The sequence below is a fragment of the Lygodium microphyllum genome, unplaced genomic scaffold (assembly GCF_053477565.2).
Source record: "Lygodium microphyllum isolate KBCC unplaced genomic scaffold, Lygodium_microphyllum_v1.1.10 scaffold_38, whole genome shotgun sequence".
In the NCBI taxonomy this organism is placed as follows: domain Eukaryota; kingdom Viridiplantae; phylum Streptophyta; class Polypodiopsida; order Schizaeales; family Lygodiaceae; genus Lygodium; species Lygodium microphyllum.
In genome coordinates this window covers 1,213,345-1,236,960 of record NW_028229521.1, presented here as the reverse complement: position 1 = coordinate 1,236,960, position 23,616 = coordinate 1,213,345, and the positions used below count along the sequence as shown (strand labels likewise).

At 41.8% G+C, this 23,616-nt stretch overlaps 2 pseudogenes; both read left to right on the top strand.

Moving 5' to 3' along the window:
* Window positions 1–277: 277 nt before the first annotated feature.
* Window positions 278–12,286, top strand: LOC148009135 (uncharacterized; annotated as a pseudogene).
* Window positions 12,287–12,740: 454 nt separating this feature from the next.
* On the top strand, window positions 12,741–20,149 carry LOC148009134 (uncharacterized; annotated as a pseudogene).
* The last annotated feature ends 3,467 nt before the right edge of the window (window positions 20,150–23,616 follow it).

Sequence of the window (23,616 nt, the reverse complement as noted above, 5' to 3'; positions counted from 1 at the left end):
AACTGCACCCATAATCGTATCATACAATCAAGCCATAATACTTCAATAACCTAATCAGGACATAATCAAAAACTTTGATAAACAATGTCAACTTAAAGGACTATACGTTGTCGTACTGCTGCACATCCGAGGTGTGGAATCCACCAAAAAGTTTGTGTGTGTGACATTTTTTACTTTGTATATACTTAGTCGGTGTGTTTGCATTTTGTTCTGCGTGGGCAGTATAGTGAAAAGGGGGTTGAAGCAAGAGGAACTTATCTGTAATGCTCTAGTTGGCATGTATGCCAAGTATGGAAACCTTCTAGCGCATAATTTTGTCTCGTCTCCTTCCTCCTCATCAGAGGCCATTCAATCTCGCAAGTTCCCTAGAAGCGTTGCCCGCCTTCATTGTCATTGCACTCAAGTTAGTGATAGCACTCAAGTTGCAATTGCAAGAGCTGGAACTCGAACATTTTTCGTACCTTTGACATTGGAGAAGAGTGTGGAACATGCACTGTTAGCATGTAAACAAGCTGGAAAAGGTGGCTTGAGAAGATTGCAATTGGAAGATTTACTTCCTCTCATTGGGGCCACTTACCTTGATGACTGGCCAGTATGTAAAAATCAGATTTAATACTTTGCATGAACGCATACAGCCATAAGGGCGGAATCCAACAGCAGTTTAAGGCTGCAATTCCCATTGTGTTTGCTTTACTGAAGGGTCTTACTCGTGTTACCAATCCTTCACAGGATGTTACTGTAAACGAATACATCTTAGATGAAGGTGATGATGTTGGAGTGTGGGAAATGAAAAAGGTTCTGCTGGTTCTTTTTCCAAATGTTGGCTGTCTTGAGAAGGTGGAAGAATTAGCAGGCTTCGAAGATCGTATGGTACTGTTTGTCAATCCTCAATGGCAAGCAAGACAAGTTATTTCAGACTTTGGTTTTGGAGCACAAAAAAAAAAGCTAGAGAGGGCTTTGTGAGAGCGGAGTTTTGAGCCTGGAATGTGCCTAAAATTTGCCAAAAAATCCGAAATTTAGGGGAAAAATCTTCAACATCGAAGGCGGCGGCTACAACTAGGATGATTTTAAGCACCAAGTGAAAGACGGATTTTAAAAGGCACTCGAGCGACACTTGCAGATTTTTCATAATTTTTTCAACTGCCATGCGGGATGCTGGGAGCTACCAGTCAATGCGGGAGGCCGAGATGGACGCCCAGATTTTTCAGAGGTCAAATCGAAGTCTCTCGGTGCTATCCTTACATCGCCGCAACGAGTTAGTGAATGAGCATTGGAAAGCCTGGTTGTGCACAACAAGTTTCTGATTGAAAATTATATTTGAGCATTCTAGGATCATCCACCTTTGCATGTGCATGTCAACCATGGTATCAGAATATGCATAGCACCTATTTTCGATGACGATGACCCATGCTTGAGTGTGGAAAGGCGAGCTAAGCCGTAGGATAGACGTTCGTTTCTTGGGGGATCATTTGGTAAGGACACATTGTATCTCCTGGAATACTTTCAAAATGAAATAGTGGAGTTTGTTCGTTTGTTCTATATGTTGAGCAATGCATCAAGGGGCCAATCCCTGCGATGTAGAAGAGGTGCAGTGGGGCCGCGGTGATTCCACCGAGAGGTTGCCTCCCATGTATGTGATTATCGTGGCATTTATTGCCAATGTGTAAGGGTTCTCCCTCTGTGGAGTTTATAGAAAGGGAAACATTGGACTACAAAACTATAAACGCATAGACTAGGCTTTAGGACAATTCGTCCTTTAGCAGCAGGTAGACGCTCCTAGCCTGCAAGGCCATGTGGGTGTGTTTTTCTGTTATGAGCATGAGGTCCGACTAGTGCCATAGCCAATGCTAGCCCATTTGAGGTCCCATCACCGGTGCGTCTGCCGGGAGCTTCCAACAAGTGGTGGTTCTTGAATCTAGGATTTTTAGGGACCAAAAAAGTTGGTTTATGTCCTCTGATAAGGACCATCAATCAGAAATACAAAAAGTAGAACGCGTTGAGAGGGCTAGACAGTGGTTGGAGATTGTAAGACGCTATTCTCCTCAAAGGAGCAGCCCGATACGCATAACAGGCAGTGGTCTTAGTAACCCAACTGTTGTACATAGTCCTTTAGGTGCAAAAGGAAGCGGAAGTTCTTCCTCTCTTCCACCAAGTCAACCCACTTCAAGTGGGGGTGTGATCCCATCAGTCCAAACTCCTATTGTTAATCCGACTGTCATCATGGCACAACCCATTGCAATTCCTGCAGGGACGCCGGATCTGCCAGCTTTAGGAGTTCCTTTGCCCATTTTTAATGGGTTAGCCGAAGAAGATGCGGAGTTTCACATTTGTGAATTCCAAAGATTAATGTTTAATTACCCCATCCAAGATGAGGGACATCTTATGATGTTCTTTAACATGAAATTAAAAGGAAGGGCTGCACTATGGTATCATAGCATAGAAATTGGAACCATAACCACAATCGACCAATTTTATATAGCTTTCCGAGGAGAATATGCCCCTGAAAGAGGTGGCCAATACTGGTTGCGTGTTTTGAATGTAACACGTCAAGAACCCCATGAGAATGTGAAAGCCTATGCCAAGAAGCTTAAGGAAGTGTTTCGTAAGTTACAAACTTACATTCCTATTCCGCCGGCTACCCAATTGCAATACTTCTTGCATGGATTGGATTTCAATATTCAGGTACAATTGAGTAGTGTGGCTTTGGCTGATATAGACACTACCATCACGCGAGCAGAAGGAGTAGAGTCATGATTACAAATGGCCTACTCCTCTCGAATAAATCTTAATGCGGCTCTAGTACCTGGAGGCCATTTACCATTGATAAATGGAAGTCAAGGGATGCCTATGAATAACCCTAATGGGAGAGGAAGCATGGTTCAAAATGTACCTTTGCTGCCAGCTCCTCCCAGTATGTCTATGCCTATGGCTAGTCAGTTGGCTCCACCAAATGTTGGAGGCCAAGCTTTGAACCCTAATGTTGTTCCTGTGAGTCAACAACCAATAGCCAATCAAATTGTTAGGCCAATGAAACGATGGATAGACGATCAAGGCTATAAGTCGAGTGCCTCTAATGTCATTGGCTAAGTTAAAGATATGATGAAGCACTACACTGAAATGATTTCTGAACAATATTGGCAAATAGCTGTTGACGTCAATTTCCTGAAGAAGCAACAGAGTGTGATAGGGAGTCGACATCCTGAAGAGGGTGGTCCCTCAAGATTCAACTGTAAGTGGTGTGGCGGACAACATTTCCCTAGAAACTGTCCAAATGTTAAATGTGATATTTGCGGGAAGTCGGGCCACTTAGCCACTACCTGTTGGAGTAAGATTAGTTCCCTCCAACAAGGAAGTAAACAGCCAGGTCCAGTTAATCATAGAGCGCAATGTAATAACCTCCAGCAAAATGATGGACCAAGACAAATACTGCAAAGAGGAAAGACCACTATAGAGGAGTTGCCACAAGGCAATGGAGTCAGCCTTATCGAGGCTGTACGCATCAATAGTGCTGAAACCTCTAACCTAAGAGCCGTGACAAGAGGCCAAAAGGCTAAAGAGGGTGATAAAGATAATGCAAAACCGGTCAAGGAAAACCATAAGCAAGGAGATAAGGGGATGCAAGTCCTGAATCTTGGCGTGGAAGAAAGAAGGCAAGAGCTAAAAGAGAAGCACCAAAGCCGGTCTCGAGACCAAAAGAAAGGATGGTTTGGCGAGAAAAGAGAGCTTTGGCTACCTATCATGATTTTGATTTAGCAAGTTCTCTTTGCGAAGTCAAACGAGATGTAAACCTCTTAGAGTTGATTAAATTATCTCCAAGAGTACGCAAGGAATTCAAGAAGATCCTACGTATTGGGTATATTGTAGAACCTTTGGGTATACCACGAGTAGGGGAAGATTGGTTTGATCATGCTGAAAAGAATTGCCCTAGGGTTCCAGCATACGTGGATGGAATATTAGTGGAGCATGCTATCGTAGATAGTGGGTCCTCCGTCAATATCATGAGTTCAAAGTTGATGGAGAGGTTGGGTCTAGGCATCCAAAAAGATAGCTCCACCCTTCTTAGAATGGCTGATGATAGTCTAAGGCAACCAGAAGGTTGCGTTACTAAAGTCCATGTTACAGTTGCAAGTGTAGAATGCTTCTTGGACTTTAGGGTAATAAGATTTGCACAACGTCCTAGCTATCGAGTCTTGCTAGGCAGGCCTTGGATCTTACAAACAGACTGTCAAGTCGATATACCTGCCGGTCGAGTGGTTCTAGTAGGTAGAGGTGCTAATCGAGTAATAGTCGATGCTTACCCTGAGTCTCCTCAGAGTGAGAGAGCTCATTTATCCTCTACGGAATTAGAGATAGCAGATGATCCATCTGGTAGTGAGACATCATCCAGTGATGAATCTAAAGAGGGGTCCTACAGAGGATATTTATCAGATAACTCTAAATGAGCCGATAGAGCCACAAGATAGGATAAGAGACGCGGATGTGATTGAGTTGGTGGACCTTGGCACGCCGAATGATTCGCGGCCAATTAAATTAGGTTCCATGCTCAATTTAGTAGAAAGGGAGGACTATGTGTCCTTGATTCAAGAATTCCGCAACATCTTTGCTTGGAGTTATGATGAGCTGAGAGGCATTCCTCCCAGCCTAGCTGTTCATACTATTCCTGTAAAAGAAGGTAGTCATCCTGTGCGTCAGAAAGTAAGGCATATGCCTTTTGAATTGAGGGACAGGCTGTTTGAGGAGTTACAGAAGTTACGAAAAGCTGGTTTAATCTTCCCTATACATCACACAGAATGGTGTTCACCAGTTGTCATCAGGAAGGAGAAAAACAACTAGATCCGACTATATGTAGATTTTAGAGAGCTGAATAAGCAGACGGTTAAGGATTACTACCCATTGCCATTTATTGACCAGATTTTGGATCAATTAGTGGGTAGGAAAATATATTCATTTATGGATTTCTTTGCAGGATACAACTAGATGGCAATTGCAGAAGAGGACAAGTTGAAAATGACTTTCATTACTGTCTTTGGTACTTTTGCATACCATGTGATGGCGTTTGGATTGTGCAATGCACCTGGATCATGGCAACGAACAGCAGATAAGACCTTTGGCGACATCTCCCCAGATGAGTTGAAAGTATTTATTGATGACCTGGGGGCAACCACTATAAGGAAAAGGATGTTGATTATCTTAAAAAAGTGTTTTGAGCGCTGCAGATGTATCGCTCTTAACCCACATAAGTGTGTCTTTGGAGTGCCTTATGGGCTATTGCTAGGCCATGTGGTCAGTTCAGTAGGGATCACAATTGACCCTGAAAATATCAAGGTTATATTTGATATGAGTCCACCACGCACTCCAAAAGAGGTACATAGCTTTCTGTCATCAATAGGGTACTATCAGAGGTTTATAAATGCCTTGGCAGAAAGGATGTTGCAATTAACAAACTTATTATCCTTTAGCTGTCTATTTGTATGGAGCGACCCTTGTAAGGTAGCTTTCGAGGATGTGAAACATGAGCTAGTAAAAGCACCAGTTTTAAAAGCATCTAAAAGAGGCGAGGTATTTTACATATTTACAGCAGGCACCATGCATAGTATCAGCTGTGCTGTTTAGTCCAAATCTGGGAGGAAAAGTGGTATCATCCGATAGCTTTTGCTAGTCGAAAATTGGGCATATCAGAAATTAACTACACCTACATGGAGAAGTTGTGCCTTGCGATGGTCTTTGCGACTAAAAAATTCAAGCACTACATCCTCTACGAGAAGGTAGTTTTCTATACGAAGGCAGAAGGGCTTAGATTGCTTATGAATAAGCTACAACCGCCTGATCGTCTGGCAAAGTGGTTAATCACTTTGCAGGAGTTTGATTATGAGATTAAGAGTAAGCCATCAAGGTTGCAGGGTATTGTGGAATGCCTTCTGGATTTCGGGGAGCCGAAAGAGACTTTGGCTGAAGGAAGTGATATTGAAGAAATGTTTAAAATTGATACGACTTCTATCCCATCTTGGTATGCTGCTATCATGCATTATCTATCAATTGGAAAGACTGGAGCTGGTTTATCAAAATCTAAAAAGAGGAAAATCAGACAATAGGCTTTGAAGTTTTCCTTGATCGCAGAAACACTATATCGGTAGGGTGTTGATGATATCTATCGCCGATATGTGATGCCTGACGAGGTTCCTTTCATCTTGGAAGAGTGCCTTGACTCTTCGTATGGAGGGCACTTCACTGGGACGGTTGACGGCACATAAAGCTTTAAGAGCTAGATATTGGTGGTCGTCCATCTTCCAAGATTCCTTTGAGTACGTTAAGAGATGTGATACCTGTCAAAGACATGACAGCAGAGAGAATAGGAAATGCCCACTTACGTCTATCATGGCTATCCTTCCATTTGAGAAGTGGGGCATTGACTTTGTGGATCCTATCACCCCGTCGTCTAATACTCAGAAGAGGTATATTATAGTAGCAAACTGATTATTTTACAAAATGGTCAGAAGCGCAGGCGATGAGGCAGGACAATGCAAAAGAGACTGCAAATTTCCTCTTAGAGCAAATTATCTGTCGTTTCGGTCCACCGAAGGAACTAGTGTCGGACCGTGGAACCCACTTTTTGAATAAAGTGATCAAAAGCTTGGCAAATCAAGCACAACAAAATGACCCCCTATAATCCGCAAGCCAATGGGCAAGTTGAAAGTACTAATAAGCAGCTTGTGGGTATCTTGTCTAAAATAGTCTCTGAGAAGAAACGAGACTGGGATAGGAAGTTGTATGTGGCAGTATGGGCATTATTTTATGGGGAAGAGTGTGTGTTACCCCTCAAAATCGAGTTGCCAACCATACGGTTTGCAATTAACCACTCTTTGGGAGACGAGGATGCACTCTTTGAACGTTTCACGACCATAGCCCACCTGGATGAACTGAAATTGCAGAGCTTATTACACCAGGAGGTAGCTAAACGTCGGATGAAGCAGTTGCATGACCTTAAAGAATTAGTTTTGTACTACGATGCGCATAGGGAGTTGTTTCCAGGGAAGCTGGAATCTAGATGGGATGGCCCCTACAAGATTGTCAGGATACGAAAAAATAGGTCTACGGATCTATTAGCTGATCTGCATGGAGTAGAATTTAAAAATAAGGTTAATCTTAATAAGATTAAACCTTATTATTTCTAAGTATGCTAACACGGAAAAATGCATTGTAGGTCCATGCTAGGGCTGATTTGAGACCTGCAAAAGAGCTTAAAGCTGGTTGACGGGGCAGTTAATTCCTTATTTGGAGCACCCATATCTGGAGCAGAGATACCATCAGGGGAAACTTATCTGGTGGAGCAAAGGATACAAAGTGATTGAGAAAGAAGACGAAACCTTTGTGCGGGAGATCAAAGTCTTCATCATTGCTTACGAATGTTGACAAGTATCCCTGTTGAGTTCAATGAAGAAGGTGGGATGGAGCCGTCAGTTCATCCTCTAAACATGCTAAATTTTGACTATCATAATTATGAATAGAGGAGTTCGTGATGGCAGCTGTGCAAACCCATTGTGGACGTACACATTATATTTTGACAGAGCGTCCAGGGGCCCTAATAAAAAAGGGAGTGTTGGAGTAGTAATCCGAGATCCCCAACGTAGAGTTACGATGAAGTTAGCTACTTATCTCCTGGTAGGATTCACTAACAACATGGCGGAGTATAAAGCCTTGATTATGGGATTGTATATTGCAAGCAAGGTGGTATTCGACGGTTGTTAGTAAAAGGGGATTCCCAGTTGATCTTGAATCAACTAGATGGGACACACACAGTGTGGAATCCCATCCTTTGTATGTATCATCGAACTGCCATGACCCTATTTGAGGAGTTTGAGAGAGTGTCTCTTCAGTTGATTCCACATGACTGGAATCAGTTTGTGGATTCACTGGCAAACCTTGCTTATGAAGAAGACCTTGTCTTCAACTATGATCCTAGTTTGGATATTGCTATCAATAATGAAACAGGACCCAGTCGCTTGTGGGGAATGTTATCAGAGCATGCAATATATGGCAGGTGATGGTTGATATGGGTGATGCAAAGAGTAGCCGAGACCCATCTACCGTTGTTATCTTGGACCCATAGGCTGATTAGACAACATGTTATACGTACGCCTCTTGCTATATATGCAAGAGGGATAGGTCATAATCTTATGCATTTAGCTTAGGGCTGCGAGCCCTATTTTTTCTTCTTGGAAAGGAGCATATTATTGTATATCTGTACTATTTTGGGGAGGGATGTGTAGGTGCTATTCTGTTTGATCTCGTTAGGCCAAGAGGGCCATTTTTGCAAGGTTTTAAATGTTTTATTTCATTAGGCAAAGAGGGCCGATCAGTTTTTGTAGTAAAATGCTTTATTTCATTAGGCCAAGAGGGCCAGTCGTCTGTTTAGTATGGGTGCGGTTAATGGTTTCTTGTTTTAGTCCTGTGCTAGATAGGTTTGAAGAAGAGCTTGGAAGGAGCCTATGTCGCACGGGGACTTCTTGTGGCCCTATCCAGGCGATATCTCTCCTTTACGAGTACCGTGTGTTTTTATGCTATATGTGTCTGTGTACTTGTAGGGGATTTTTTTTTCTTTTTGGGAACCAACGTCCAAGGCATGAAGTCCCGAGTTTAGGTTAGGCATGTCTGAGGGAGGTACGAGTAGTAGTTGCCTCCTGTAAAGACATTGCCAGGCATCGAAAGACCTGTTTTAGAAAGCAGTCCTAGTGACCCTGTTCTGCTAGCCTGCTAGGCAACCGTTCTAGGAGTTCTTGCTTAGTTGTGAGGCAGTTAGAGAAGCCTGCCGAAGGAAAATGATGATGATAGGGGGGAATAAAAACCCTCGAATATCTCAACGAGAATAAATATATACAAAGGTGTGTAAAAAGGGGTTCTAACCCCTATAAAAATAGAAAAGAAAAGAAATGAAAATTTATAAGCAGTTGCTCATCGTTTTGCGAAGGCCTGGTAGGTTCCTAGGGACGAGTCAAACCCAGGGCCGAGGGCCGATGCCTTGTCTTCCTAGGGGTGGCGTCTCACTAGAAAAGAAGAAAGTAAGGAAGGTTGGAGTGAAAATAAAAGTGAGCGTCAGCAGAAAAGGATTAAGTGTCACCTCACGAGGGCTTGGTAGGTTCTTGGGTACAGAGACAGGACCCGAGGCCGATGCCATGTTCTCCTTGGCCACTATGCTCAGTTCCCTCCTTTTTATACGCTCGAGTATGGGGGAATAAAAACCTAAAAGAAGAAATGTGCTAAAAGAAAATACTTCTTGACCAGGCTATAGGAGTTCTCACTTAGTAGGAGCTTTTGGGGTGTGTTGTCCTTAGTTAGGTAGGTAGTTCAAACCACCACTTAGGGCGACTTCTTTGATAGTTCTTTTTAGTTTGGCCGTGTTGGAGCAGTCGGTTAGTGACTAGCTTTAGACCTTCTATCAGATTATGCTAGGCCTACTCCTTGTGGATTTCATGCCTTGGTTTTGTTAGGGGGTAGGGTGAGCACTGTGCTGTGTTTTAATATGTATTTATTTTGTATCAGCTTGATGCTTCCTTTGGTTGTTTTGTGCAGATCTGTTGTGGGATTCAACGGGCTAAGTCGCCCTATCCTGTGATCGCCAATGAGAGTAGATTTTTGAGCCCGAAATGTGCCTAAAATTTGCCAAAAAATCCGAAATTTAGGGGAAAAATCTTCGACATCGAAGGCGGCGGCTGCACAGCTAGGACGATTTTAAGCACCAAGTGAAAGACGGCTTTTAAAAGGCGCCCGAGTGACACTTTTGGATTTTTCATAATTTTTTCGACTGCCGTGTGGGATGCTGGGAGCTACCAGTTAGTGTGAGACGCCGAGACGGACACGCAGGATTTTTCAAAGGTCACATCGGAGTCCGGACGCGGAAGATGCCAAAAACTGGCCAAGAATGAAAAGGTGGACAAAAAATTAAGGCCAAAAGGGGGTGCCCTTTGGGAGGGCCCTCCCCCCCCTCATTTTTTTCACATGGCGGCAACATGGTGACAACCTAATCAAGCGCGGAAGAATCTTATGTTAGTCCATCTGTCACTCTAATCAGATTGTCTCTCCACATGAAATCTTATAATGGTACTCCTTGTCATGACTAAAAGTATCTTGACCAAATTAGCGTCCATGACTAAAATTTCCTCACCTGCTTGTCATGACTGTACATAGTATCAAGGTTTGTTACTATGCCTTTTTTTGTAAGCTCAACGGTTCTAAATGTTATAACCCTTGCTGTTATGACAGATTATGTGCTTTGCATGGCCATCTGCAGTACCAGGCCTACATGTTGAGAGATATTGGAGGTCTGGAAGCATGGACCTGAATGCTGCAGAGCTGCAGAACAGTTAGAAGCTAAAACAACCCTTCGTAAAGAAGGTTTCTCAAATCTGTTAATTGCCCCTCTAGAACCATTTTCACCAAGAAGCACTAGGTTTTTGCCTTTGTCGTTTGAACATTGAATTTAAGAACTAGTTTTAGTACATATGGAGGCCTGATTCTTTTACAATGTTAACAGCTCCAACAATATCGCACCATGCAAGGCTACGATATTGTTAAGATAAAGGGAGCTTGCTGAGCCTAGGCCAATATTCACCGGCTGATCACAACAGTACAATGAGCTCCTTTTACATAGTGATCCTAGCAGTACAATGCAGATCATATGGAGGCCTGATTCTTTTACAATGTTAACAGCGGAGCAACAATATCACACCATGCAAGGCTGTGATATTGTTAAGATAAAGGGAGCTCTAGCCTAGGACAATATTCACTGGCCGAATATCACAGCAGTATAGAAAGCAGGCTGGCACTGCAGTTATGCCTGTACCATGGTTTTTCTTGACTGTTTCCAAGCTTGCGCTTCCAATTTCCAATGAGTAGGCATGTGCCATTAATCTGACCTATACAGCTAATAATCATGGTTTTTTGAAGCTTGGGCTTCCAATTTCCAGCAAGATGGCCTGTACCATTAATCTGACCTATACAGCTAATAATCAGACGCAGAGATCAGGATATAGTTTTAATGAATTAGTATCGAGAGCTTCTCACCTATCGGCTGCAATGTATAAGTCCATTGCATACGTTATACTCTGTCATATTCAACTTGTGCTGATGTTGTGTACAACTCCTCCTTCGAGATGTATGGTAGTGGCAAAGCATGAGATTTAGCCTTAGTTTGCCCTATCTCCTTCTCAAAGGTTTTGATTTATCGCTTTTCATACATCAAAACATGACAAAATGAACCTCTACACTTATGCAACGAAAGCAATACCTAAACGTAGGGGGTGGGATGTTTGAATGGTGCGATTTGCATGCTGATTATTGCTTATTTTCTAATGCATATCATGACATAGAGTTTGTTGTATTTTAATTAAGAGGATAGTAGCACGAGTGTTGTCTCGGTGCTATCCTTACATCGTCACAACGAGTTAGTGAATGAGCATTGGAAAGCCTGGTTGTGCACAACACGTTTCTGATTTAAAATTATGTTTGAGCACTCTAGGATCATCCACCTTTGCATGTGCATGTCAACCATGGTATCGGAATACAAAGGACTGGATGCATAGCACCTATTTTCGATGAGGATGACCCACGCTTGAGTGTGGAAAGGCGAGCTAAGCCGTAGGATAGACGTTCGTTTCTTGGGGGATCATTTGGTAAGGACACATGGTATCTCCTGGAATACTTTCAAAATGAAAGAGTGGAGTTTGTTCGTTTGTTCTATATGTTGAGCAGCGCATCAAGGGGCCAATCCCTACGATGTAGGAGAGCTGCAGTGGGGCCGTGGTGATTCCACCAAGAGGTTGCCTTCCATGTATGTGATTATCGTGGCATTTATTGCCAATGTGTAAGGGTTCTCCCTCTGTGGAGTTTATAGAAAGGGAAACGTTGGACTACAAAACTATAAACACATAAACTAGGCTTTAGGACAGTTCATCCTTTAGCAGCAGGTAGACGCTCCTGGCCCACGAGGTCATGTGGGTGTATTTGTTTGTTATGAGCATGAGGTCCAGCTAGTGCCATAGCCAGTGCTGGCCCATTTGAGGTCCCATCACTTTGTTAAAAGTTTTAAGACTATTTATTTCTTAAAGCAATTACGAATTTTGGGAGAGGATCTTTGACTTTTGAAGTGCTACCCTGGAAATTGGCAGGTCTTTGTAATGGATTGTGGAGGGGCAGTGAGTGTGTGGCTATTGAAGAAGAGAAACCTGCATACAGCAGGCTTCAAGCTATTCTGAGAGCTAGAAAAGGGTCTAAGGGGGCCAGGGAATTCTGATATAGTGAGAGGCCGCTTTTCTGGTTCGAAAATGGTGTGTTGTAGGCCGTCTGGGAAAAAAAAAGCAAAGAAAAAACAGGCCCGTAGCGAACAACGGATTGAGAGCTGGCGCAGTTGCGGGTCTCGATCGGATTGATGCCATTGTGGAGTGCGCCAAATGCATTAATGATGGCTAGAGAGGCCCTTGAGGCTAAGAATTATGAATCTGGAGCCAAGTACGCAGAGACATTCTTACATCTTGATGCAGAGTATAGTGATTTCCCCAGCATAGCCACATGGAAAGAAGGAGACAAAGAAGGGAGATGGTCCCCTACAACCAGTCCGCGGAGAAGACGAGCAACATATCAAAGATACAGACTTTTCAATAGGATGCCTTAACGACATCGAAGCAAGGTGGCAGTATGCCCGGACAGAGCAACATTGATTGTAGCATTTTGGGCATCAATTAAAGGTAATGTTGAGCAGGGATCCCGTACAAATATATGCTATCAAGAAGGTAGTGCTATGAGCTCAATATTGCAGTCGTAAGAACTACATCTACGACTAAGGAAGGAAGAGCTAAAAGACCAATCGGGTTGTCCACTATAGCAGAGAAGACATCAATACAGTTGTTCAGTTAGATCAAAGAGGGTAGAAGAGAGGCCTGCAAACGAAAACAAATCTGGACATGAGATTATTAGAGCCTGAAGGAGAGCTTATCACTCAGCCTGTCATTAGTTATGTCAATCGATGTGAAGCTTCTTTGATCAACCCTACTCATAAGGCTACTACTAAACCAAGTCATCGCATGGAGAGAGAAGGAATGTATGCTTTGCATGCGTTGGCTTCAACTCCATGATTGTTGCGTGACTGCAAAGGGGGCAAGTAGTGGTTCGGGCTCTGGAAGAATCTGGATATGCAAATGACAGCTACTTAACTTGCTCAGGCAGACTTTATTGACTATGTTCTTAGATTGCCTTGTGGCTGCCAAAATTATGTGATTCAGAGTTTGTCTTTGATGAGGACTTGTATTGCATACATTCAAGTTTGAATGCTACATTTCAAGAAGCTGGAGGCCTGAACCAGTTGATGATAAGATCAATCTTTGACATTGGGTCATCTCACACTTGCATTGGTACAAACATTTGTTATTTTCAGGTCTGTTTGCCACATTCAAGAGACCAAAGGCTTGAACAAGTTGATTATAGGGCCATTATCTAAAATTGAGCTTTCAAATTGAATCGTGATCTCACTTGATTGATCTTCTATCTCGGAATTTCTCAAGAACCTCTGTGGTTGCGACTTTGCTTTCGAAAACCCTTCGACATATTTGGTGAACCCGACGTGAAAGCGTCGCATTTAAATTTCAAGATGGGAGATACTTCAGCATCAATTTCAGCCCCTTCTACGATTCCTGCTTTGTCCTCTACTTCGAGTCCATCATCCACTTTTGCTTCAAGTACTTCTACGGATGATTTAAAGCAAATTTTGCAGAATATGTCTATGTATATGCAGCTTCAAAATCAGCAGACACAATTGTATATGCAGCAACAACAGCAGTTACATCAACAACAGTTGTCTCAGCAAAGGCAACTATATTCGGAGCAAGAGAATGCAATCAGTGCGACTAAGGCGATTGAAGCAATTGAAAATGAAAAGAAGCTATTTGATGGCCATAATGTATCGACTTATTTGAAGACGTATGAGATTACGATGGGATTTTTTGGAGTACCAACAAGACTTATGAGTAAATATTTTCTTCACCTTGTCACGCCTGCCTTGAGGGTAAAAGTGACTAATCTTTTCCTTCAAATTTCGCATTGGCAAGATTTTAAGAAGGCCCTGAAAGAGGAGTATTTTCTTGAGGACTTTGGGATGGCTACACAGCGGTCATTCTAAGAGTGGGTCTACATGCCAAAAGGTCTAGCTGCTTCAGAATTGATACGAGAATTTGAAGAGAGGTATAGTCAACTTGATGCTATTGAACAAATAGCATTGGATGTTGAGAAAGTTGAGCTTTTCTTGCAAGCTGAAGATCCTGCTCTTTAGGAAGAATTAGGAGAGCTTCTTGAGGATCGCACGAAGCCTATGGGTCTTAAAACAGATTGGCAAGATGCCCAGGATGCGGTCTCGACTTTGACCAAGAGGCGGATATGGAAGACCCGCCTACAGAATGGATCCATGATACCGACGCCGTCTTGTACTCCTATGTCTGCTTCTACCCCTGTTATTTCTTCTCTTCCTCAGCCAGTTACTTGGCCTATGCCAGTGCCTCCTGTTCCTCCTGTTCCAAGATCGATGCCCGCTCCTTCTACTCCAAAATCATCCGCTCCTTCGGCTCCTTCCTCTCTTGATGACATAATCAAAGGCATAATGGATTTGACACTGGAGTCGGTTAAAGTAGAATTGGTGGGAAAATTGAAAGAGCAGTTTGCTTTGAATGCACCTACTATTTCTTCTAGTGCTCCTAGTGCACCTAAGAGTGCTCCTAGTGCACCTAGGAGTGCTCCTAGTGCACCTAGGAGAGATCAAATATGTATTTGGTGTGATAGTATAGACCATCAGCATTGCAGGGATTGTGAATCTTTTCAAGATGCAAGGAGGGGACAAGATGGCAAGATCTGGTTGACTAAAACAGGAGCTCCGCTTGCTACCAATTTTGGGAAAGGCAGAATGAAGAAATTAGTAGATGACATAGCTGCATGTACTTCTTATGTGGCAGCTAGAGGAGATGCTTCTGCATATGGAGTCCTGATTGAGAAAGGTTCAGAGAGTCAGTGAGCATTATGGACCTATGCTATGGAGATGACAAACAAAGGGAAAATTCAGCAGACTGTTTTGACTAGTGCAGGTTCTAGCATCAGATCTGAGACAGGTTGGCATTCGCCTGTTGACAAGTACACTATGTATGCCTACTTGGCTAAGTCTTAGGGAGCAGATGTACTTGTTGAGGAGAAGCGTAAGAGAGATGAAGAGAATCCAAATGCAGCTAAAAAGACTAGAGGGGGTGAGTTTGTTACTTCACCTACTGCAGGGCCGTCTTTGAGACCAGGGCCAGAATGACAAATGGAAGATGCTCAAAAGAAAGAAAAGAGATAGGAGCCTAGACAGAGAAAGCAGCCAAGATTTAGATTAATGTCCGATATTGAGACATCTATGGGCATGAAGAAAATCTTTAATGATAAGATACTTGGCAGTGAGGTGACTGTTACTATTTCTGAGGTTTTGGGCATCTCAAAAAGAAAGTTTCAAGATCAGTTCCAAGAAGTCGTGAAGAGGAAAAGACATACATTGCCTACTACTGATACACAGGGAGTTTTGATTGGAGAGTTGGATGAGGATGAGGATGAGGTTATGGTTGAGAATGCTTCTATTTTTCTGCAGACAGAGAAGAGAGTCCAGCCTATGCATTATGCTGAAACTGATGAGCCTATCTTGGTATCACATAGTCATTTTTCGCAGAGTCATTGGGCTAGGGCAACTACAGAAACAATGGTAAAAACTGGAGAGAAACAGGTGCCTTATGTTGCTTTGGTGGATCATAGTTCAAAGATTAATCTCATAGTTCATGGAGTTTATGAAAGTAATAGGTGGCCTATGGATGCAGAGCATAGGTGGTGTATGAGAGCCGCCAACAACACTGCAGGTGATTTGTATGCTGCTTGTCCCAGTGTCAGGATTTCTATTGGAGATGTAGAGGAGGATTTCCATTTCTTTGTGCAGGATTCATGCTCCTACCCCATAATCCTAGGACAGCCATTCATCACAGAGATGCGCATGGAGACGAAAGTAATGGATGATGGATCTGATTATGCACGGATTCGCAGTAAAGATGGTATGAGAGCAGTCCAGTTTATGATTGTGTGTGTAAGTCATGCTAGAAATAGAGATACTCTTCAAGATGCACCTTTGTCTAGTGTGAGGGATTCGGGTTTTCATTAGGTACCACTGTTCCATGAGAAGACAGTGGTAGAGAGAAGAGGAGATTGGAGTTCTCGCCTCCTGGCAGCAATGTTTTCTCCTCCAATTTTGTTGGAATTTCAACAAACAGCTTGATGAGTTATCAGAAGTCCTCTAAGTTGCCTAGAGCTACCAGGCAGTACATATGCAGGAAGAAGAAAGATTTGAAAAATGTTGGTATAGGTCCAGTTGTGGATGAGTTTGCAGAAGCATTTGTAGGACATGCCATCTATTCTTTAGGTGACTTGTATTCGGGATATGATCAGTTTCAGCTAGCCTTGGAAAGAAGGGACATAACCACTATGAGAACTCCTATTGGGCTTGTCAGGATGTGTACCTTGCCTCAAGGTGCCACTAATTCTGTTGCGCATATGATGAATTCCATGCATAACATACCTCAGCTTACCATGCCTTTCTTGGATGATGTGCCCATTAAGGGGTATGCACAAGAAGAGAAGAATGAGAGTCTAAATGAGCAGGGATGCAGATACTTTGTGGCTGATCATATTGCAGCCTGTGAAAAGATTTTGGCCAGGTTAGAAGAAGTGAACTTGACACTATCAGGGCAGAAATCTGTTTTTGGAGTAAATGAGGTCGTCATTGTTGGACATATGTGTGGGTATTATGGTAGGAAACCTTGGATGCTATAGGAAAGATTACAGAGTATTGTTCTACCACTTCAGAGGTACGGAGATTCATTGGAGCCTATGTGTTTTACATGATTTGGATACCCCATTTTGCACACATAGTAGATTGTTTATATCAGCTGCTTCGAAAGGGGCAGAAAGTTTTTTGGGATGAGAGCCACACTAGAGCTGTGCGGAAATTGAAGAAGTTATTGCATATTGCTTCTACTCTCATGAAAGCGGATTATAATTGCGGAAGGCCTATTGTATTGATAGTTGACACTAGTCCGATAGGCATAGCTTGGACTATGGGTCAAGATGATGCATATGAAAACTGGTATGCTATTTGGTTTGGGGTGAAAGTCCTAAACGAGAGACAGAGGAGGTATCTGAAATCAAGAGGGAATTACTGGGAATTGTTATGGCTCTCAAATGTGACAAGGAGTACTTTATTGAAGCCCCAGTTGTGGTAGAGACAGATTGCTTACCATTGATAGGTATGATTATGAATTGCTCTACTCTGGATATAGCTATGCTGAGATGGATCACATACATCAAGTCATTAAATCCAGAATTTAAACACATAGCAGGGAAGGATAATCCAGTGGCGGATATGCTGTCTAGAGCCAGATATGATGATGAGGAGACACTACTTGTAGAAGAGGATGATGCAGAAATTTCAGCCGCTATGGTTGATCATGTTTGCCGTGTCTATGATATTGTGGCTTTCATAGAAGAACTTTATGTTGGAGATTGGTTGCAAATTGGCAAGTACCTTAGTACACTAAGCAAAAGAGATGAATGGACAGATGAAGAGTTCAAGAAGATCAAAAGAAAAGCCTATTGTTATTTTCTCAAGGACAGATTTCTTTGGAAGCACCCGAAGAAAAGAGATGGATTACCCTTGCGGGTTGTCTGCAATAAAGAGACCCAGTTACAGGTGATGAGAGAGTTTCATGAGGGTCCTTGGACTGGTCATAAAGGAGTGTGGGCTACTTATGAGAAAATCAAGGAAAAATATTGGTGGAAAGGCATGTACAGAGATGTTTCTCGCTTTGTAGAGACTTGCAGAGACTGTCAGATGTATTCCGTAGTGCGTCATCGAGACGAACTTCATCCGACCTATCGGCTATGCATTCATTATAAGTGGATAGTTGACTTGCTTACTATGCTGATGGGTCTATGGTAGATGAGATATATTGTATTGGCTAGAGAGGATCTTACCAATCATGTTGAGGGTAGACCTTTGAGAACGAAGACCACTAGTGCAGTGTGTAAGTTCTTATTGGAACAAATTTTCTACAGGTATGGCTGTGTGGGTAAGATCACTGCAGATCGCGGTGAATTAGATGCAGATGAAGCTAGGGAGTTTTTCTCTCAACTAGGAATCAAGTTGGCTCTAACCACAGCATACAATCCAGAGGGAAATGGAAAGAGTGAAAGAGGGCATCGGCTGATAGTGAAAGCATTAGCCAAAGCATGCAAAGGACGGATTGAGAATGGCCGAGACTTCTACCATTTTCTTTGTGGGCTGATCATACGACTCACAGTGTTACCACAAGATATATGCCCGCAAAGTTGATGTATGGTCAGAAACCGGTTATGCCGACTGAGACTTGTGCTTTGACTTGGTCAGTTTTACCTTGGTAGGAGGATTTGACGAGAGAGGAGCTCTTAGCTCTTCGGATCCGGCAGGTGGAGAGAAGACCAAAGGATATTCAGCTAGCTATTGACAGGTTGAAGGCTGCTAGACTTAGAAATAAGGACAGGTTTGACAGCAGGCATCGCTTGCGGCCTAGAGCAATAGAAGAGGGAGACTGGGTATTAGTCTTTGATAGTAGCCTTGAAAATCAGCATACTACACTTTGAAAGATGGTGAAAAGATGGTTTGGGCCGTAATAGTGAGACATGTCTTTGACAATGCAACATATGAGCTGACAGAATTGGATGGGACATTTCTTAGAGTGCCCATTGTAGGAAAAAGAATCTAGATTTTCAAGAAAAGAGATGATGAGGATTATGCATTGGAAGAATTTGCAAGAGAGGAGCAATGAGAAGAAACTCTAGTAGAAGAGATAGATGATATTACAGATAACCTTGCTAATATACCGAAAATACACAATGAAGAGATTGATCTGTTCGTGGATCTTGACGACAATGATCATGGGTAGTTGGCCCATCCGGAGGATGCACAGGATCAGAGGGGGTGGATGTCATACATACTACTGCACATCCGAGGTGTGGAATCCACCAAAAAGTTTGTGTGTGTGACATTTGTTACTTTGTACATACTTAGTCATTGTGTTTGCATTTTGTTCTGTGTGGGCAGTATAGTGGAGAGGGGGTTGGAGCAAGAGGAACTTATCTCTAATGCTCTAGTTGGCATGTATGCCAAGTATGGAAACCTTCCAGCGCGTCCTCTCATCTCGTCTCCTTCCTCCTCATCGGAGACCATTCAATCTCACAAGTTCCCTAGAAGCATTGCCCGCCTTCATTGTCATTGCGCGCTTCCAGTGAAGATGCAGTTAGTGATAGCACTCAGGTTGCAGTTGCAAGAGCTAGAACTCGAACATTTTCCATACCTTTGACATTGGAGGAGAGTGTGGAACAGGCACTGTTAGCATGTAAACAAGCTGGAAAAGGTGGCTTGAGAAGTTTGCAATTGGAAGATTTACTTTCTCTCATTGGGGCCACAGACCTTGATGACTGGCCAATATGTAAAAATCAAATTTAATACTTTGCATGAACGCATATAGCCATAAGGGCGGAATCCAACAATAGTTTAAGGCTGCAATTCCCATTGTGTTTGCTTTATTGAAGGGTCTTACTGGTGTTACCAATCCTTCACAGGATGTTACTCTAAAAGAATACATCTTAGATGAAGGTGATGATGTTGGAGTGTGGGAAACGAAAAAGGTTCTGCTGGTTCTTTTTCCAAATGCTGACTGCCTTGAGAAGGTGGAAGAATAAGCAGGCTCCAAAGATTGTATGGTACTGTTTGTCAATCCTCAATGGCAAGCAGGACAAGTTATTTCATACTTTGGTTTTGGAGCACAAAAAAAAAGCTAGAGATGGCTTTGTTAAAAGTTTTGAGACTATTTATTCCTTAAAGCAGTTACAAATTTTGGGAGAGGATGTTCGATTTTTGAAGTGCTACCCTGGAAATTGGCAGGTCTTTGTAGTAGATCGTGGAGGGGGCAGCAAGTTTGTGGCTATCGAAGAAGAGAAACATGCGTACAACAGGATTCAAGCTATTCTGAGAGCTAGAAAAGGGTCTAAGGGGGCTAGGGAATTCTGATATAGTGAGGGGCCACTTTTCTGGTCCGAAAGTGGCCTGTTATAGGCCACATGGGAAAAAAAAGCAAATAAAAAATAGGCCGATAGCGAACAGCGGATCGAGAGCTAGCGCAGTCGTGGGTCCAAGCCACGCTCAATCGGATTGATGCCATTGTGGAGCGTGCCAACTGCATTGATGATGGCTAGAGAGGCCCTTGAGGCTGAGAATTATGAATCTGCAGCTAAGTACGTGGAGACATTCTCGCATCTTAATGCAGAGTATAGTGATTTCCCCAGCATAGCCACATGGAAAGAAGGAGACAAAGAAGGGAGATGGTCCCCTACAACCAGTCCGCGGAGAAGACAAGAAACATATCAAAGATACAGAATTTTCAATAGGATGCCTTAACGACATCGGAGCAAGGTGGCAGTATGCCCGGACAGAGCAACATTGATTGTAGCATTTTGGGCATCAACTAAAGGGAATGTTTAGCAAGGATCCCGTATAAATGTATGCTATCAAGAAGGTAGTGCTATGAGCTCAATATTGCAGTCGTAAGGACAACATCTGCGACTAAGGAAGGAAGAGCTAAAAGACCAATCGGGTTGTCCACTATAGTGAAGAAGACATCAGTACAGTTGTTCAGTCAGATCAAAGAGGGTAGAAGAGAGGCATGCAAACAAAAATAGATCTGGGCATGAGGTTATTAGAGCCTGAAGGAGAGCTTATCACTCAGCCTGTCATTAGTTATGTCAATCGATGTGAAGCTTCTTTGATCAACCATGCTCATAAGGCTACTACTAAACAAGGTCATCGCATGGAGAGCAAAGGAGTGTATGCTTTGCATGCGTTGGCTTCAACTCCATGATTGCTGTGTGACTGCAAAGGGGGCAAGTAGTGGTTGGGGTTCTGGAAGAATCTGGATATGCAAAGGACAGCTACTTAACTTGCTCAAGCAAACTTTATTGACTGTGTTTTGAGATTGCCTTATGGCTACCAAAATTATGTGATTCAGAGTTTGTCTTTGATGAGGACTTGTATTGCATACATTCAAGTTTGAATGCCGCATTTCAAGAAGCTGGAGGCTTGAACCAGTTGATGATAAGATCAATCTCTGACATTGGGTCATCTCGCACTTGCATTGGTACAAATATTTGTTATTTTCAGGTCTGTTTGCCACATTCAAGAGACCTAAAGGTTGGACCAGTTGATTATAGGGCCATTATGTGAAATTGAGCTTTCAAATTGAATCCTGATCTCATTTGATTGATCTTCTATCTTGGAATTTCTCAAGAACCTCTGTGGTCGTGACTTTGCTTTCGAAAACCCTTCGACAACATACTCATCCCACGAATCATATTTATTGAAAAGGGGAAAAAAAATGCAGTGAGGGGAATGATTTTAGTGAAGGGTTCATTTTAATAAATTATTAAGAATGGTTGAAATTTTATTAGGTTGTAAACCTTAATAAGAAAACAGTAACAAAGCCCAGACTTTGATCCCCAGACTCAGGTCTCTAAATGCATATTCATTGTTTAAAAATTTAATGTATCTGAATCGCTCTTCTTTTTCAGCGCGTGCATTTTTGTGACGGTTGGTTCATTTTTATTGAAAATTGAAGTGCCTCTGAAGCGCACGTAGCACGTACACAGTGAACGGTAGGTTGATTTTAAGTTATTAGAAAAATGTGTGTTTAGCGCGAGCGCACGTGAAAAAGTGGGTGAATAAAGTTCATTTTAACAATTAACTGTGGTTAAGGGATGACCAAAAATAAATAAAGCACGAAAAATAGATACCTGGTAGGGGTGTGTATACAAGAGACTAAGGGCACAGTGAGTAGTCCCAAATACAAGGAATCCAACAAAAAAGTAAAAACCACAGGAAAAAATAAAACACCTTATTGTTCGTGGGATCACATTTGGTTTAGTTAATGTTGATTAGTATTTGGGTGAGATTGTTATTAGTATTTTTTTAATTGTAATTTAGGTGTGTTTTCATTTTGTATTTTGTGTTTTTTCTTTTTTTGGATATATTTATTATTTTAAAATGTTTGATTTATTAGGGTGTCAATCAAATCTAATTGAAAATGAAACCATCAGGCTTCAAAAATGGATTTATTTTTTATTTTTAATTATTTTTTTGTAATTTGATAGCTTATTTTTGGAATTTAAAATGAATTTTTTATGAGTTTAGATTAAAAATTTATCATTTGGGTCCAAAAATCATAGAATGATCATGTGCCAAGGCTTTTTCCAGCGTAAAAAATATTCCAAAAGCATTCAAAAGCATTGATGGATTTTTTTGTGTTTTTTTAAATTTAATTCTAATTTTTAGAGATTTTGAATGAAAATTTCTCAATTTTTAGTGATTTTTTAACAAAATTGTATTATAATCAGCAATATCAACCTAAAAATTACCCAATTTAGTAAGTAATTTTTTAGTATTTTTAAAAAATTGAAATTTTACGAATTTTTTAATGTTTTTAAGTGTCATTGACACCTAAAAGAGGTGCATTTAACTCTGTTTGGAAACTTTTGTTTTTCTTTGGAGTTGAAGAGGTTATGATTGTTGGGTATATGCATGGGCCCTATGGGCAAAGACCATCACTAGCAAAAATAGATGGGATTGATAAAATGCAAGATGTATGCACGAATGTATCGGAGGTGCATATATTCTTGGGTGCTTGAGTGTTCTATTTGATTTGGATCCCTCACTTTACACATGTAGCTAATGCTCTATATCAACTCTTGAGGAAAGGTCAAAGGTTTCACTAGGAAAGGAAGCATAAAAAAGTAATGAAAAAATTAAAGTAGCTCTTGAAATTTGCTTCTACATTGAGAAATGTTGATTATTCACCTGGAAAGTCTATCATTATTACTATTGATTCGAGCCCAATTGAGATTGGATTGGAAATTGGGTAAGATGATGAGTAAGGGCAAAGATATGAAATTCACTTTGGTGCTAAAGTACTGAGACTGAACGACATAGAAAGTATCCAGAGGTAAAATGAGAATTATGGAAAATTGTGACGGCCCTTAAATGTGATAAGGAGTATTTAATGGGTGCTCGTGTAGTCATTGAGACTAATTGTTTGCCGGTATTGGGTATGATTACTAGTTGGGCTACCCCACACATTGCTATGCTCTGGTGGATTACATACATCAAATCTTTGAACCCTAAATTTTAGCATATTCAAGAAAAGATAACCCAATGGTGGCAGACATGTTATCTCGGTGGGCACACTATGAGAATGAAGATGGGATGATGGATGAGGAGGAAGAAGATGCCTTTCTTGCATCTGAAAATGATGTTGTAAGAGTGAATTTAGAAATGCAAGGAGTTGCTACAACACTAACAAAAGCTTGGATAGAGAATACAAGACACTTTAGATGTTATATATCTTGTGTAGAAGTGTTTCTGGAAGATAAATATGTATGAGAGTGATTGAGAATTGGTCAATACCTCAGTACCTTAGCAAAGAGAGACGA